Genomic DNA, 18,466 nt, shown 5'->3' with positions numbered 1-18,466 from the left:
TATATATATATATATATATATATATATATATATATATATTATTAGTAGCCCATGTTTAAAAATTGGGAGATATTTCTACATTAAAATCCAGATTTCCAGTTTCTCTGATCAGATCTGGCAGCCCTGGGCCCACATTTTTGCATGACCACATCCAGTGGAAGCAGAGTTGAGGCTGCAAGCTTTAGCCTTAATACCTTTCACTGGTTTTGTTTTTGTTTCCTCCACCAAGCACTCTCCACCCACTGATGTTACTTTACCGCCAGCCTGCCCTGTAGGCATCGATTCTGCCACCCTTGAGTAAGTCAGGCCTACATTTACTTTACCTTCAATAAGGTAAGAGGCTCATGCTTCCAGGTGGCCCCGCCTCTCCCATTCCAAATCATTTGTAGGTTTCTCATTGTCCACAAAATACTGTCCAAAACGTCTTGGATTTTGAGACACTTTAAGATCTAGCTTGATTCATTCCTTTCCAACTTTATTTCCAAATTGTTACTTTTCATCCTTTCAAACTTCAGCTGACTGAAATGGCCACGGCTCTCTTGCTGTTCTACCTCTGCCTTCAGTTAATGCTGTTTTCTTTGCGTAGAACTGTTCTCCCTTCCTCCCTCTCCAGTAGTGCAAATCCTAGCCATTTCTCAAGCCCTGCAATCCAAATGCACGTTCCTCTAGGAATCTCTCTCAAGCTATCCCCCAGGTTCTGCATCAGAATAACAGCGCCTGCCCTCCAAGTTGACCACATTTTTCTATTTTGTACAAGTTACTTATGTCCATTTTCTTTTCTCTACTAAACTGTAAATTCCATGAAAACATATCTGTGTCTAATTCCATCTTTGAATACAATGCATCTAAATCAGTGGCTTCTTCCGCTAGACTGAATGAATCTGTTCATAGGCCCAAGGTAAAAAAAAAAAAAAAAAAAGTGTAAGTAGGCGAGCAGTGAGGAAGATCATTAACTCAAAAAAAAATTTGATGGCCGGCCGAGTGGCCTCAGTTGGTTAAGAGTTGGCTTAAGAGCACGAGCTCTGAGCAACAGGGCCACCGGTTCGAATCCCACATGGGCCAGTGACGCTGCACCCCGAGCTGGGCTGTCGCTGAGCTGTTGGCAGGATGGCTCAGGTGGTGTAACAAGATTGCCTGTTCAATGGTGGGCTATGCCCACCCACAACTAAGACTGAACTCGGCACCTTGAGCTGGGCTGCCTCCCAGATGGCTCAGTGGATAGAGCATGCACTCTTAACAACAAGGCTGCTGGTTCGACTCCCGCATGGGATGGTGGCTATGCCCACCTGCAACTAAGACTGAACACAGCATCTTGAGCTTAGAGGCCACAAGCTGCTGACAGGCAGCCAGATGGTGACTGGCGCCCTCCACAACAAAGATTGAAGAACAACAACTTGGCTGGTCCCCTTCCCCCATTCCCCAACACTGTTCCCCTCTCCCAATTCCCCAATAAAATCTTTAAAAAAAAAAAGTGAATATCTGATTATTTAATTGGTAAAACAGCTTTACCAAGGTTCTCAGTGTTTCCTGTATGCAGGTATGGTTTGTTTAATGTGGGAAGAAGTAGTAGAAATTTTGCAGGCAGGCAATTTTTTGAACTAGCAATTTTAAAAACAATGAATTAAAAAATGAAATAAAAAAAGAAAGAAAAATTACTTCAGTACTCAATAGTTTTCAACCATGTTATTTTTTATCCAAGGCATTAGTTGGGGCAGCATGTATCTTGCTCTTAAATTGGGTGGTTGGAGATGGATATTTAGAAAACATCAAAATGTAAACATATTATCATTTCTCCATAATTATAAAATTAAGATTAAATGATTGTTAAAAAATAAGTCAAAAGACAGCAGAAAGGATAACCAATGTAGTTTATAAATATGAAGTTTTCTTTAAGCTGTGAAGAGAAAACTTTTGCATCAATTAAATTAAAACCCACATCGGAGATAAAAGTTTTCAAAAGTATCTGACGAGCGAGTCCACGTCATAACCCTCACACACATATATAATTTTTAATGATTCTGAAATTAAATATGTATGTAACACACACATTTTTTTTCCCCCTTCAAAAAAAACAAAACGCTTGGATAAACGAGTAAAACGTTACCAAGGAGAAGAAAAGAAACTAGTTGGGTTTCCCCCTAGTTGCCCACCAGAGATGGTCACCCGTTAAGGACAAAGATGCACTGAACAGGTAGGTTTAGGCTGTCTATGCCCAGTGGGCTCTGTGCTCTAAAATTAGCAAAAGCAATTACTATCCCTCTTCCAGCGGAAAGTCGCCACACTAATGCACAAGCACTTACCCTCAAAAGAACCCGAGGGGGTGGGGTGGGGGAAGAATTAAAACCAGGGCATGCGTTTTATCTAGCACAACTCGGGACAGAAACCACGCTGCCCTGGTCTCAGGCTGGCACGAGCGCTGGACCAAAAATAGTGTCCCCCTCGACCCCGGGGCTCAGGAGAGGAGATAGGGGGCCCCACATCTGACCCAGGGCAAGGCCTGGATCACGGTGAGGCGCCGCAAGAGCCGACCCCTGATGTGGGGCTTTTAACTGCTTTGACCCCTCCACTGGCGAGACGCTGCACTGGGAAGGGGAGGGGAGGGAGTTCGCTCCTATTTCGGGGTTCGGGGAAATTTCCGACCGCGAGGTTACCTCAAATTCTCCTCACGGAAGCACTTTTCCCCCACCCCCAGGAGGTCTCCGGGCTCTAGTAGGTTCCTAGAGACGAACTCCTTGGCAACGGTTGCTAGGCCGTGGCGTACGTCACTTCCGGCGAGGCGGGCCAAGCGCGCGGCCACGGGCGCACGTGCTGCGGGTTCATAGGCTCTGAGGCACTGCGGGCAGCCTAGAGAATTTGGGGTGGTTACCGGTAATAAACCTTCCCGAACGTTCTGCAGTTTGCGTTTACAAATATTCTCTTCATTAACCCATGTTAAATGAGTGTGCCCCTCCCTGTCTCCCTCCCTTCCTCCCTTCTTTCTTTCCTTCCCTCCCTTCCTCCTTTCTTTCCTTCCCTCCCTTTCTCCCCTCCTTGCTTCCAAGAAGGACCAGCGGGATTTGGGTTTAGGAAGCTTTTGGCCTGTGCTTCAAATTTAGGTTTTTGGCATAAGTATCTCCAAATTAGGTTAGACGTAGGAGCAATTGTAGAGTCTCTGGCAGGATTAAAACAAGATACATTCATCATAGATTTCAGCTTCTTTGTCACATTACTGGGTCAAATAGCCTGTACTGGAAATTACATTTTTTAATTCCAGTAATTTTTTTTAATAGGCTGAGAGCCTAAAAAAAAAAAGTAAATGGCCTAAGGCGCCTATGGCGTCTAAGAGCGTCTTTTTAGGCACCTGCAGAAATGAAGTCCTTGCCGCCTTCATGGAATTCACATCCTATGAGGTAAGCAGAAGAAAGCTCTTCTGCCCAGATCACAGATGAGGCCGGGAAGTCTACTGGAACAGAACCCCCCCACCACCAAAGCACTAATTAACTGGCTTGGGGGAGACCTTAGTTGATGAATAGTATTTTGAACCCCGCCCCCATGAAACTGGAGAACACTGAACTTTGTGAGGTCTCTGGTGGCAATGAAAAAATGAGAGAAAAAAAATGAAATCCCTCACAACCTGAAACCTTAGTTGCTCGCTCAAACATCTTCAAAGAAGCCAACTACAGATTTAGCATCAGACTTACAAACAAAACAAATTCCCTATTAGGCTTCTCCTATGCGCCCCGCACTGTGCTGGCTGCTGAGGATGCGGTCAGTGGAGAGCAGGAATGAGCTGGCCCCTGGCCCCTGGAGCCGACAGTCTAGTGCAGAACCAGAGACAAGTGAACAGGCAACACTAATGCGACCATGATAAATATAAAAGGACCCCAATGGTGGGGGAGCCCAGATGTGAGTCCCAAGTTTATTTGGGGCTGGAAAGACCATACTATCAGGAGAGGTTCCATCAGACAAAGTGAGGTCTAAGGATCAGTAAAAATTAGCCAAACAGGAAAGGGGAGAGTTGATCAAGCAGAGGGAACAGAACACTCCAAGGCGGGTCCATCGCTGGCTGCCTTCTGACTGGTGAACCTATTGGGTCGTCAGGAAAGTCATGATGCATTTTTTTGCATTGGAAAACATAGAAAAATATGTCATGACTTTCCCGACGACCCAATATTAAGTGAAGGTACTTTGCAGGGCGCTTGGAGAGAAACAGAGCAAGTCCCAGCTCACAGATAGATACTCATGACCAGGAGGAGGCAACACTTAAAACCTTGAAAAGTTAAATAACTTAAATAACTCTGAGAGAAACAATAAATTTCATACAAGGAGTTACATAATTAATTAATCCTGTTGTGTGTGTTAGGACATTCCCCTGGCTGCCTGGATAACACTATACGTTTCAGTTATGAGAATACAGTTCTGTGTAAATTCCAGTAAGCAATGGAATCCACCCTGCACTCAAACTTGAATGGCTTTTATGCTTAATGTGATTGCTCTGGAATATGGGAAAGAATGTGAAGCATGCTTCCTGAGATCCATATACTGAGAAGCTCATATTTCAACTGGAAGCAAAAAAGAAACATAGAGAGGCTTGCACATATTGGGTCCCTCCTATATTTAGGGCCCAGACACGGGCCAAAGGAAGACCTGCTTGCTACTACCCCGATTCATTTAAGATAAAAAGACTCAATGAGGGGTCCAAGAACTCAGCAACAGTTTCACAACAGTGAAGGCATCGCTGACTATCCCAAGTCAAGCCACCCACTTGAAGACTTTTGTTTTTCCTTAGATGCTATGTTGAGTCTTCCTTGTAAACCCCCAAAGATTCCTCTTGGCTAAACCATATTTGACATTTTTAATAGGTGATAGGAAGTTCCACTCATATGAGACAGCCCTTTGGAAAGATTCCTACTCCTACCCTGACTCTCTCTGTTTTTCGTTTAGTAGATTTATTAAGATGTAATCACATACAATTCATCCATTTAAAATATACAATTCAATTGCTTTTAGCATATTCACCAAGTTATGCAACCATCACCACTATCTAATGCCAGAACATTTTTATTACCCCAAGAAGAAACCCTGTTCCCTTTAGCCATCATCTCCCAGTTTGCAATAAAAACAAAATAAACAAAATAATGCCTCTTCCCAGCCCTGGAAACCACTAATCTGATTTTCTTCTCTATGGATTTGCCTTTTCTGGACATTTCCTATAAATGGAATCATAAAATATGTGGTTCTCTGTGTCTGGCTTTTTTCACTTAGTACAATGTTTTCAAGGTTCATCCATGTTGTAGCGTGTGTCGGTATGTCATTCCTTTTTATGGCAGAATATTTCATTGTATGGATTTTTGTTCCTCCATCTATCTGTTGATGGAAATTTGGATTGTTTCCACTTTTGAATATAATGAACAATGCTGCTGTGAACATTGGTGTACGTACCTCCACTCTCCTATGGGTAAAGCACTTCCATTGACTAAGGTGAGCAGGGTATGGACGCCTACATTAGGGATATGGGTAAGTGTGTGTGGGAAGGTGTCCATTCATTCTTGGGTTTGTCTTTTTCTTTCAATGTTATTAATTTTTGGTCTTTTGGGTGCTCATGGTTGTAGGCTACAAGACCCAAGATGTGGATTCTTTAGCACTTTTTGGTTGTAACAATAGACTGTTTTGAAACCTACTCATCCCTTGTTACCAAAGCACTAAAATTCCTGATCAGCTTCTCACCAGAAGCCCTCTGATAAGAAAATGATGTTATGTAGACATGTCCTTTAAATATTCACCAGCCTCCAGTGGAGGGGAGGGGAGGAAGAGGTGTGGAGGAGGTGAGACAGAAACTGGGAGCTGCCCCTTCCAACTCCCTTATTTAATCTTGTAGGTACTGCAAGGAACAAACACAGCTGTGAATTCCTGCTCTGGTTATTTCGAGGGAGGAAAAAAAATTACTGCTGGTAAAGTGTATTTTTCAAGACTCAGTTTAGTACAAGACAAAAATAAGGAGGGGTCATTAATTCCTGCAATTGTGAAGTCCAAGGACATGACTATCTTCAGGTATGGCTTGATCTAGGAGCTCAGTGATGCTATCTTGCCATTCTCCCTCCATTTCTCTGTCTCTCATCCCCACTTTCCTCTGAATGGGCTGCTGGTAGCAGGAGGCTTACATTCTTCCAGCCCAGCAACCTTAATAAAAGTACAATATTTTCTTCAATAGTTCCAGCAAAGCAGGGCCGGCCGAGTGGCTCAGTTGGTTAAGAGCTTGCTCAAGAGTGTGAGCTCTGAGCAACAGCGGTTCGAGTCCTGGCCCGAGCTGAGCTGCTGCTGAGCTGCCAAAAGGTGGCAGGATGGCTCAGCTAAAAAAAAAAAAAAGTTCCACCAAATTCCCAGGGCCAACTCGCATTGCTCTGAAGTGTGTCAGACAATTCTGAAATCAATTGCTATACTTTGGTGGACACAGTAATACACTGGCCAAGGGTGACTCCCAAAAAAGAAGGGCTGGATTCTGTTACCAGAGGTAGATAGGCTATGCAAACAGGAACAACAGATGTCCTGTCCAGGTGGTCAGGGAAGGTGGTTCAATCTTAAAAGCTGGGAAAGCAAAACCAGAAAAGGAAGAAATGAGCCTATACTTACGATGGGAAATAGCTGTATCAATGTGATACAGATATGCCCTGATTGCCTACCAACAAATTATCTTTCTTCAATGCAGGCTTCCATTGTGGGCTGAATGATATCTTGGGATAGCAGCCGTCCCCTGCAGGTCCCCACAAAAACCTGAGGATGCTGTGAACATAATGTCTCCAGCCCCTTCACATTTCAGAACTTCCAAACAAGAACTTTCCTGTGCAGAGTACAGAGAAGCCAAGCCAATTTTCTGTTTTTGGTATTAAATTTAGACCTTTCATCCTGACCATGAGATATTTCTGGATTCTGCACAAGTATTCAGCGAATGCCAGTTTTCAAGATGCTATCCCATCTGGGGCTACTCTGCACGTTGCCCACTTTATCTCATTCTTTGAAAACTGAGAAAAATGACCCAGACGCAGGAACAAATTCGGAAGTGGGTTATTCTCTTATCCATTAATTGTCATTTAATGCTTTAGCCATCTAGGTTACTTGGAGATGAACGAAACTAAATTTAAACAGAAACCTGAATTGAGTTTTACAGATATCCTAAATTATCTCTGCTCTGGCCATTTAATCTTGTGGATATGTTCAGTAGCAGAGTGTGCTTTCCTAAAAGGTAAAAAAGATAAATAATATGCGAAATATTCAACTGAATGGATGGCGTGCCAGAGGTCTTATTAAGTGTGTGCCTGGTACTACATTTTTGTCAAATTGTATTTGCAATGGGTTTTGTGAGATTAATGAGCAATATAGGAGTCAAAATACTATGCAATTCATATTCATTCCTTAGTTATAAGTATGGATTGAAAAGGAGGATGAACCTAACATGCTTACTGGGCTTAAATAATAATCCACCTTATCACTTACTGAGTACTTACTCTATGTCAGGGACTTTGTTAACTACAGCACATATGTATCAGAATTTATTAAAATATTAATTTATGGGGCCGGCCGAGTGGCGCGATGGTTAAGAACTGGCTTGGGACGCCAGAGGGCCCCGGTTCGGATCCCACATATGAGGACCAGTGACACTGCCCTCCACAGCTAAGATGTTGAACAACGGCTCAACCTGGAGCTGGGCTGCCGTGAGTCACCGGCGACGGCGTAGGCTGCAGCCCCTGTGGCAGTGGGTTGCCATGGGCTACCGTAGGCAGCCAGCAGCCAGCATGAGCAGCCAGCAGCTGCAGTGAGCAGCCATCCAGAAGCCGGCGACTGATCTGCCTCGCCTGGGAAGAGCACAATGATGGTGCCAACATGGGCAAGTGAAGCGACGTCCTCCACAACTAGGCTGAAGAACAAAAGGACAGCAACTTGCCTGTTCCCCTTCTCCCAATTCCCCAGCACTGTTCCCATCCCCCAATTCCCCAATAAAAAAACCTTTAAAAAAAAAAAAGTAAGAAGAGATGAGAGATGCTAAGAAGACTGGGAAAGGGTCACAGGTTGGTAATTCCAGGGCAGCTCCTGAGAAGGGGGAAATACCCCAAGGAGGCCACATCATGAGTCTGGTGGCTTCCACTGTGGCCAAAGCTTTCCTTGTCCCAGGCCTGATGTAGAAGCATTAATGCCACTGGATCTGAAAAGACTAGGCAGCCTGGGATGATGGGTGGGTGACCAAGCAGTCACCAAGATGGGCCATTGACAGAAGACTTCAAGCGACTCTCTAAAGCTTTGCCACTGCAAAAAAGTCCAGGGACTTGGCATCCCCCAGGATGTGTGTGAGGGGGAGGTGCCCAATAATGACAGGACGGGGGCTCAGAGTTGGATTTCAGTTGATTTAAAAATCATGTACTTCCTCTTGCAAATCTGAGTAGACTGAAATGGATAACCTCTGTATCAGTCAGCGTCCTGGCAGGATAAAGATGGCACACTCCGGGTAATTGAGGGGAACGTAATAAAGGACTATTTATAAAAGTGTGGGCAGGGCTTAGGGAAACCACCAAGGTTACCAGCCATGGCCACCCTAAGCCTGAAGCAGCCAGAGATGAGAACAGGTACCAGGAGCCCCACAGAGCAGCTGGATGGAGAAGACAGCCTAGTAGGAGCCTTTAGATATAGTCAGTCTGGACCTCACATCCCTCCTGCCCTCTAATCTCCGGGACTGGCTTCCTGTAAGCTAAACCCAGCAGGGCGCCAAAGGGGCAGGCAACCCCTTGAGGTCATCCATGCAGATGGCAGAGTGGGGACCTGGAAGGGCAGGCCAAATGAATTAGGAATTGAATTATCTGTTGAGTTAGAAAAATGATGAGCAATAAAGAGGTGTGGTGAGGTGAGCTGAACTAACCCCATGTCTCCCAGCTGCCCTGGCTCTCTAACCGAAGTTCCAAACATCACACAGAACTCGGCCTAACTTCATTTCAGCACACCGCCCCCACCCATATCATCTCATGTAATCCTCACAGCAATGCTGAAAGGACAGTGTTGTTTTTTCCCCATCTTATAATTAAGGGCATTGAGCCCTGGAGAGTAAGCCAAGGGCCCAACGTCACACAGCTAGTAGACGTTGTCAAGATTGGCTAAGTCAAGATTCAAACACAGGTCTGCCTGATCCCAAAGCCTTTTTCATCAACCTCCTAAACTGGCTGAAACCTGGCTCAGCAGAGTCTGGAAGAAGGACCGTAACAGGCCTTTGAGGCGGGAGGCAGAAGGATTTTCTGTACGGGAGGGCCAGTGTTAACATGTTGTTTGGCTCTGTCTGCCTACAAGGGCTTTGTCAAGGAAACTCTTTTCTTACCCAGGGAGGGCTAATGGTTCAAAATCCAAATGCTTACCCCGGAATCAAAGAGGGGGACGATGGAGAGAAAACACTTAGCCAATGATGGGAAAAAAAGTGTATTTTCATTTCAGATGCCTTTCAAGTTCTTTTTTTTCCCCAGTTGAGTGTTGGTGTATTTATAGAATTCAGGGGGAGTATTTAAGGGTAATCAGCAGTGGAGCTGCATTTTGGGCCATCAGGAAGCTCCAGATCATGCAGGAAAAGGTTGGTGGGAGGGGACGAGAAAAGGCCAGGAGCAGTGAGGCATAAACTGGCTTTCTCCTTCACGTTGCCAAGACCTTTTCTCCCTCCTGGGCTGATGACGTCAAATCAAGATCTATAAGAGGGCTACAGATTTTGATTATAGAATCAAAATGATGAACAAACAGATCAGGGACTAGACAAACTGTGGTGCAAACATACACCAGAATATTATTCAGGCATAAAAATAAATAAAGTATAGGTACATGTTGCAACAGGGATGAACCTTGAAAACGAGAAGCTAAGTGAAAGAAGCCAGACAACAAAAGATCACATATTGCATGATTCCATTTACATGAAATGTCCAGAACAGGCAAATCCACAGAGACAAATGCAGATTGGTGGTTACCAGGGGCTAGTGGGGAGGGGAGAATGTGGAGCAACTACTTAGTGGGTACAGGGTTTCCTTTTGGGGCAATGGAAATCTTCTGGAAATAGATAGAGGTGGTAGTTGTACAATACTGTGAGTGTACCAAACGCCCATGAATTTTCCCTTTAAAAAGGCTAATTTTATATTATGTGACTCTCACCTTGGGAGGTCAGCCATGCTCCCAAGCCTTCCAAGCTGTCTTTGCTCTCCATAGCTGAGGTCCCATGCGTTGCATGGCATAAGGCCTAATGTCATCCCAGGCTTCCTTTCTCTCTCTACTCCCCAACCACTGGCTTCCTTTCCGTTGCTCAATCACACCAAACCCGTTCAAACCTCAAGACCTATGCACTGCTGTTTCTTCTGCCTGGCTGTCCTTTCCTCAGATGTTCCCCAGCCTGGTTCCTTCTCTTCATTCAGGTCTCAGCTCACATGTTACTTCCTCAGGGAGGTCTTTTGTGACCCTTTTACTAAAGCAACCCACCTACCAGTCATTCTCCACCACCATGTTTTTCAGACTGTTGGTTATGGTCTATTAGTGAGTACTGAAATCAGTGTAGGGGTTCTTGATTAATATTATTAAAAAAATGAAGTGGAATAAAAAATATCACACAGAATAAAGGTAAATACTTCTGTGTCAGAAATACATATATTTAGGGCCAGCCGTGTGGCGTATTGGTTAAGAGTTGGCTTGGGAGTGCCGGCTCTGAGCAGCAGGGCCCCAGTTCAGATCCCACATGAGGGACAGTGACACTGCCCTCTACAGCTAAGATGGTGAACAACAGCTCAACCTGGAGCTGGGCTGCTGCGAGTCACCGGCCATGGCATTGGCTGCAGTGGGCTGCCATGAGTGTCTAGCAGCCAGCGTGAGTGGCCGGCAGCTGGCATGAGCTGCTGTGAGCTGCCATGAGCAGCCATCCAATGGCTGGCGACCAATTGCCTAACCCCGGAAGAGCACAATGATAATACCAAGATGGGCCAGTGAAGTGACGTCTTCCACAACTAGACTGAAGAACAAAAGGACAGCAACTTGTCTGTTCCCCTTCCCCGATTCCCCAATGCTGTTCCCCTCCCCCAATTCCCCAATAAAATCTTAAAAAAAAAAAACCCCTATTAAAAAAACCCATATATTTATTGCTGTGTAACAAATCACATTTATTGGCCTTTTAAAACAACACCTTTCCCCCCATAAATCTGTGGGGTGGCTGGGCTCAACTGGGAAGTTCTTCTCAACTTGGTATCTGCTGGGATCACCATGTGTCTGACTTCAGCTGGGAGCTCGTCTGGAGCTAGAACATCCAAGACGGCCCTCCTTCCCCAGCCTCAGCACTGACTGCCATTTCTCCTTCATGTGAACGCTCTCTTTCTCTTTGTGGTCTCTCATCACCCAGTGGTCTAACCTGCGTTTCCTTACCTGGCAGCTAGGTACTGTTAAAAGATAAACTGAGGCATATTAAAAATTTTAAGTTTATTTGAGCAAAAAATTGATTCCGGTCAAGCAGTTCCAAACCAGAAGTGTTGAAGCGTACACTCCACTGACAGAAGCCAGGGGAAAGACTTATGCAGAGAAAAATGTGGGAGCAAAGAAAAGAAATGATTTGATTGGCTATAACTAAAAGCCAAGTTGGCTGTTTGTGATTGGTTGTCCTTTGCGTTTTGATTTTGTAACCTTGAGGCATTTATAGGCTTAGATTTGGGTTTGCTTACATAGGCTGCCACGGTATTAGAACCACATCAGTCTAATGGCCTCCTTGTTTGATTAATTTAACAGTACCAAGAGCACAAAAGTGAAAGTCACCAGGCCTCTTAAAGCTGAGGCCCAGAACAAGCACAGCGTCATATCCATCACATCCCATTGGCCAAAGCAAGTCATAAGAACCCAGCCAGGTTCAAGGAAAGGAGAACCAGATTCTACCTCTTGATCAGGGAGTGGCATGTGCATACCAGCAATGATGTTTGCTAAATTGTTGGCAGACAATCCACCACAATTGTTTTGTGAAAGTTTTATTTCAGTTTCATAAACGTGCATGTGTGTTCATTGGGTCACATAATAAACATTTCTTGCTGTGTGAGTCATAGCCCAAAGGTTTGAAAAACACACTTACTTCTTCCACATCCCCTTTAAAATTTCTTCCATAGCACTTAGTACTCTCTGAACTTAATTTATTTGATTGTATATGTCCCCCCATTAGAATATAAGCTCCCTGAGGTCTGTCTTGTTCACTGCCATCTCCCCAGCACCTATCAGGGCTTGGCACTTAATAGGTGCTCAATAAACATCTGCCATTGTTGAATAGATAGTAACAGCTATCATTTATTTGGTGTTGAGCGTTTAAAAGCAGTACCTCATTTAATTTGTTCAACACATATTTGAGCACCTACTGTGTGCCAGGCACTATTCTAGGTGCTGGTGAAACAACAGTGAACAGAATAGATAGTAATTGCAGAGTTCACATTTCACTGTGATACTACAATACTATCAGGTAGATTTGTTACTATTTTGACAGATAAGGAAACAGAGTCAGAGAGGTCGGGCAACTTGCCCAAAGTCGCACAGCTAATAATTTCACCCTGACACCTGGCTCTTCTCCACACTGCTGCAAATGTTGGGTTTTGCCCAGCGATGGGCCTAAGTGGTTACAGATCTCAGTTCCTGCACTTGCTTCCCTGAAGCATCAAACTTGACTTTCTCAGAATCAGACACGGGGGTAGTGGGATGAGGTGAGTTCCATGACCTCAGAATCCCTGCCCTCCCTCCCCCGACTCTGTGACCACAGCTCACACCTGGGGTGTTGCAGATTTGAGCCACAGGTCTCAGTCACCCCCACTGTCTTATCTGCATGTGACATCCCCAAGTGGCTGGGGCCTTGCAGGCCTGGCAAAGAATGCAGCCCGAACAAAAATAAACCTGCCACATTCCTTGGCAGCCCCCTGCCCCTTCCCACTCTCCAGCCATCCATCCTCACAGCACAGCCTGCCAAGGAAGGCTGAGAGAGGGACAGCGGAGTGGAGGAAGCAAGTGCTGCTGCCGTCCAACCCCGAGAAAGAGAGGAAGAGAAAAAGAGAGAGAGAGAAAGAGAGAGAGATCACCTTATATGGGAACGTGCGCAGACAATGTGTGGCAATGGCTTAGAGGGCAGTGGAGGTCAGATACCAGACAGATGGAAGAAATTAAACATGGGACAGAGCCTGTTCCTGGGTCCTGAAAACAGCTCTTGTTTCGCAGCGAGCTCGCACAAAACCTGGCCCGGTTTCCCTTTTTTGCCTAAGCTGAGCAAGATGTGTGTCCTAAACTCTACAGGACTGTGAGCCAGGCCCCGGATTCTGGTTTGGCAGAGGTCTCGATCCCCTGAAGTTATTTCTTTGGTGAACAAAACTGCTCTTTGCAAATTAAAAGGAAAAGACTGGGCCTATTTCCCAATAGTTTCCAGTATCTTCTAAAGCACATAAATTAGTGGTTAATGAGTAAATACTCCATTTGTCATTCATTCATTCAATGAATACAGAAAACCAAGTATGCACTGAGCCAAGCACTGGGAAGGCAGCACTGATGATGATAGTTACCATTTGTTGATTTGCACTCATCTGATAAATATTTCAATTCATAATAATTTACTTAGCACCCTCCATGTTCTAGCCTCTGGCGATAGAGAACATTAATCTACAATCATCTGGTCTCCCTGACCCGTGGAGTTTCCAAGGTGGGCTGAGTAGAAATTACAGATATTAAACAGATGATCCCACTGGATCCTAACAACAGCCTTTTGAATTAGCTATCGTTACCATCTCCATTTGACATAGGGCTTCTCCACCTCGGCACTCCGGATATTTTGGGCTGGATCATTCTTCGGGGTCTATGTGTGGGGTGGGGCTGCTCTGTGCACTGCAGGATATTTAGCAACATCCCTGGCCTCTACCCACTAGATGTCAGTAACAATAACCCCTCTCCCTCCTGTTCCTCTGGAGTAACAACCAAAAACTGTCTCCAGACATTGTCAGATGTCCCCTGGTTGAGAATCACTGATTCAACAGATGAGGAAGAAGAGGCTCAGGGCGGGTTCAGAAATGGCGTAAAGGTCACCCACTGGTAAGGAGGACGCACACCCTAGTGGTTTCAATTCCAAGGCCCCTAGGCCTGACAATGTTAAACCCGATTTCCTTGACAACAGATTATTGTGGGCTTGGATGGTTGCAGACTTCCTTATCTTATTCCACAAAATGGACGTCATCTGTGTTAGCTCAGATCCTCTGAGAAGCAGACACCAAAGGCTAGCTTAGACTTGCAAAAGGTTTACTGAGGATTTATTTATTTGCGCCTGTGAAGGATAAATGGAAAGGGAGTGAGAGTAGGCAGGAGAGTCTTCAGGCTGGGATGCTCATCTGACACCTGTGAGAGGAGAGGGGGAAGGAAGTATTGGCAGGGGAAGGGCCTCACACAGCAGTGCAGCTCTAAGAAAGTTTCAGCCATGCTGATGGGGAGTTCCTGAGCCAAAGTTACCTGTAAGAAGAATCCCAGGTTCGGCAGCAGTGGGGCTGCACTCCCACTCCCACTGTGCTCAGTCATTGGCTGCAGGCAGCCCGGGGAAGTATGGCCTTAGCGTGAACTTGGTGCCTGCAGACGGATGGGAACTAGGGTTGTCAGTCAACCATGCTCTTTGCAGCAGACTCTCCTGAAGGAGGTCTACGATTCACTCTGTGGCTGCCCCATCGTCAGAAAAGTGCTGCCCAGTAGTTACATTCCGCTCAGAGCAAGGAGGTTTAAGAGGCACCAGAGATGCAGTGGGTATCAAACCCAGGCTGGCAGCCTTCAAGCAAAAGGTTTCCTTTCCTTGCACCATCCTGAGCTTCTTAGTGATCTTCTTGGGTACCATAAGCAAGGCGGTAAAGAGTGCAGCCTCGAGGGGCTACCTGATAGCGTGTGGATGTGAGTACTCTCTGAGCCTCAGTTTCCCCATCTGCATAATGGAATTAACCTAACTTATCTCATAGGGTTGATGTGAGGACTGAATGATTGTTTATGGAATTGTTTTTCGGGAGAAGATGGAGGTCCTCCTGCATGAACTTTCCGCCCATCTCTTGGTTTTGTGTGGACATCTCCCTGCTAACCACCCTCTCATCCTTCCAACTAAGATTCAACTTGGCACCTACACAGGGACAACAAACTAGCTTCCCAGGGCTAAGTTTGATGGACAAGTTGTGTTTGGCTCACAGAGTGCTAAACAAATAGAGTGCTAAACTTTTGACCCTAGCAACAGGGAGTGGTGGGGACTGTGACAAACTAGACAGTGCATGTCTATCTGAAGCAGGCAGCCTCTTCTCAGCTGTAACCATCTGCCACACAGTAGATTCAGATTTCCTAAAATTTCAAGGAAACCCAGAAATCCAAGCAGTCCCAACAAATGGAATTGAGTCACAATGGTTTTGATTGGCCTGATCTAGTCATGCACCCATCGGTGAGCCAATCACTGACCAGAGGGATGGGGTGTTCTGATTGGTCAGACGGGTTCATGTGACCACCTCCAAACAGGGTATGAAGCTAGCTTCACCCAAACAAGAGCTGAGGATTGACAGTGGGGAAGAAGTAACTTCTCAAAGGAAAACTGGGTGCTGCTATCAGAAAGGGGCATGAATGTTGAACAAGGCCAAAAAAAGCAGATCTGCACTACACCTAGAATCTTCTCTACCTCTGACTCCTTCCTTCCCTCTAACCTTCCAAAAGGCACCCGTCTTCTCCTCCACCCCCACATGTCCTGCCTTTGTTCCTGGGACATGCCCTTCCTCTCACTGGAAAGCCCTTCTTATACCCTCTTTCCTCATTCAATTGGATTTCAAGGCCCAGGTCAAGCCTCCTCCATTCAATCACTCAGGGCAACAAATGAACGTGTTTTTCTGGGAACTCCTAGTGCAGTGAGAACCTGAGCCATACACTCCGGCACTCAGCTCCATAGCTGTTGAATGAACGAGCGAATGTATGATCTGCAATAATTAGAAAACAGGGCCAAGATTAGAAGGAAATAAACAAAAATGTTAATGGTAGCTGTCTCTGAGTGGTGGGTTATGGGCGATTCTGACTTTTCTTCTTTATTCCTGCCAGTATTTTCTACAATAAAAAAATACAAATGAGGGCCAGCCACGTGGCTCAGTTGGTTAAGAGCTCGCTTAAGAGTGCAAGCTCTGAGCAACAGGGTCGCCGGTTTGATTCCCAGCCCAAGCTGAGCTGCCGCTGAGCTGCCAATAGGTGGCAGGATGGCTCAGCTAAAAAAAAAAAAAGTACAAATGATAATAGTAAAAAGGAAGTAATGTGAATCTGGTTTACAGCTAGACTACAAGCAAAGTGAGGCAAGGACCCAATGCTGATTCTGCTATGTCCCCTAACTCCTGGCAACAGGCACCCATGTGTAAGAGTTAGTTAGAGCTCACTGGGAGCTCGATTACAGCCTCGGGGCTTGTAATAGAAACTGTGGATTCCCTTCCCAAAGCCAGTCCTCCTTTCCTCTTTCAGACTCTCTGAACCCACATTCTGCATGTTGTCCTCCCACCTCTTCCCCACGGCCATGGGCTCCACTGAAGCAGCCCCCAGCCCCACCCTACACTACAGGGTGAACCCTGGTCAGTCTCTCTCAGCCTTGGTACTACTGGAGGCAAGATAATTCTGCTGGTGTGGTTCACTTGCTGCAAAAACCAACTTGGAGTTTACACAGATAATGTAAAATTTTCCTTAATGTTTAAGCTAATTTGAGTTGGCCTTTCTGTTACAGCATCTTAACCAACCCTGGGGTCTGTTAAAGACATGACACACACATACACGTAAAATGACCATCAAAAACAGTGGTTCTTTGGGCGGTTGGGGGTGGATATCAGAATCTGAAATTGGGGACAGGCGTATCATTTGACAGTCCCTTTTGAGTACCACTGTTGACCTAAAGCTACTCCAGTTCCACACAGAATGCTAACAATCCAGGCAGATGCTAAGACAGAGAGGACTTAATTCCTTTTGCAAAACAAGAAACAATATTTGGACTAGAGCCCGTTACATCCCATCACACCAAGTTGTGTAGTTTTTAAGCTAATATTCTGGGGAGTCCACCAAACAGCCTCCAAGATGCAGCTGATTAAGAAAATGCTAAGCCAAATGGCATAACCGCTAGAAGCCTCAGTTTGCTCACCTGTAAGCTGGATAGAATAGAAGAGAATTTTCTGATATAGAAAATCAAAAAGTGCTTCACGAAGCATAAAGCGGGTCATGGGTTATCGACGCTCAGCAGCCCAGACATACAGCAATGCGTGCCTAGCGTTCAAACAGTCTACATTTAGGATATGGTGTGACCAAAATTGTCAGTGGACTGTGGATTGTTTATACATGGCTTTGTTACGTTTCTGAGGTTCTGCTTCCTCATCTGTATACTGTGGCAAGACCTCATTCTGACTGCACCAGGTATAAAATAAGGACCGTTGAAAAAGAGAAACCTATCCCACTATTATAATTTCATCACAATTCTCTTGTCCCCGGTCAGCAGAGAGCAAAACAGCAGAAACTGAACTTGGAGGTGGACTCCAGAGCGGACATTGGTGCATCGCTGCCCTCTGCTGGTCTGTAGCGGTGCCACGTTGTGGCTTCAGCGCGGAGGCAGTGTTTGGAGAGGGACCCCTGGGAAACTGAGGCTCAGAGACAGAAAGGGACGTGGCTGAGGGCACCGAGCTAGGTAGACAAAGCAGAATCTCGAATTTGAGACTCCCGACTCTTACTCTTCTTTCTAGAGGGCGAAAAATGAGGACTGGAAACTCACCCATTATGGTTTCACTCTGCTAGGCTCTCGGGAGCTTTTCTAGGTGATCTTATTAGGATTTTTCTCTCTTGCCCGCCCTCACCATCCAAAACTGCTTGGACTTCCCGCCCTTTTCTTCATACCAACGTAGCCAGAGTTCTGATGGTTGCTGAGTGATTTACAAAAATGATCTCAGATCTTTACAACTGCTCTGTAAGGTGGACCAGGACCTAAATAAAGATCAGGGTGGGTAAGATCCTTTCCCAAGGTCCAACAGCTGGTAAGTGCAGGAGCTGGGATCTGAACTCTAGCTGGAGACCCCAAAACCCACATTCTAACTGCCACCCAAAAAACAAAACAAAGTAAAACATCAACTTGTATTTAAAACAACATTAAAGGTAACCTTGTATTTTTGGAATGCCCAACAGGGTATTGGCTGGGCAGAAACACGATGAAGAGGGACATTTTGGGGGCACCTCTCCTATTGACACATATATGATCTTAAATCCTGTCCACAATATTGAGGCACAAAGGAGGAAACTGAGTTCAAAGAGGTTAAGAAATTTGCCCAAGGTCACTTGGTGACAGCTGGCATTCAGACTGTGATCCCCCTGCTTGGTGGCAGTATATCAATAAATTACGCTCTTCAAAACATAAACAGGGTCAAGTACATGGCAGCCTGGCTCAGGCTAGACCACAGGTCTCCTGCCCCAACCC

General features: G+C 45.5%; 1 protein-coding gene across 7 annotated transcripts in view; it reads right to left on the bottom strand.

The window, feature by feature from the left end:
* Positions 1 to 18,466, bottom strand: part of IFT81 (intraflagellar transport 81) — a 192,523-nt gene that overhangs the window by 79,589 nt on the left and 94,468 nt on the right. For 2 of the 7 annotated variants that reach the window (XM_019648952.1, XM_019648958.1), the window contains exon 1: positions 2,652 to 2,762. The exons of 3 other annotated variants lie outside the window; for them this stretch is intronic. The gene's annotated coding sequence lies outside the window, so the exon portion shown is untranslated. Of the gene's footprint in view, positions 1 to 2,300; positions 2,622 to 2,651; positions 2,765 to 18,466 lie in introns of those variants that run through there. 2 more of the 7 variants (XM_019648957.1, XM_019648956.1) reach the window with 2 other exon arrangements.

The sequence above is a fragment of the Hipposideros armiger genome, unplaced genomic scaffold (genome assembly GCF_001890085.2).
Source record: "Hipposideros armiger isolate ML-2016 unplaced genomic scaffold, ASM189008v1 scaffold_128, whole genome shotgun sequence".
Taxonomy (NCBI): Eukaryota; Metazoa; Chordata; class Mammalia; order Chiroptera; family Hipposideridae; genus Hipposideros; species Hipposideros armiger.
This window is presented reverse-complemented; position numbering and strand designations above follow the sequence as displayed.